This window comes from Arachis duranensis, chromosome 3 (assembly GCF_000817695.3).
Source record: "Arachis duranensis cultivar V14167 chromosome 3, aradu.V14167.gnm2.J7QH, whole genome shotgun sequence".
Taxonomy (NCBI): Eukaryota; Viridiplantae; Streptophyta; class Magnoliopsida; order Fabales; family Fabaceae; genus Arachis; species Arachis duranensis.
The window spans coordinates 36,653,804-36,654,038 of record NC_029774.3 but is presented as its reverse complement, the minus strand read 5'-3'; positions in this window follow the sequence as shown (position 1 = coordinate 36,654,038).

Below are 235 nucleotides of genomic sequence, written 5' to 3'. Positions count from 1 at the left end.
ACCTCTGAGTAATCTGCTAGCTGCTGATACACCATTTGTGTTTGACACACAATGCATGCATGCATTTGAGACCCTGAAAGCCAAGCTGGTCACAGCACCAGTCATCTCTGCACCAGACTGGACATTGCCATTTGAACTAATGTGTGATGCCAGTGACCATGCCATTGGTGCAGTGTTGGGACAGAGGCATAACAAACTTCTGCATGTCATTTATTATGCCAGCCGTGTTCTAAAT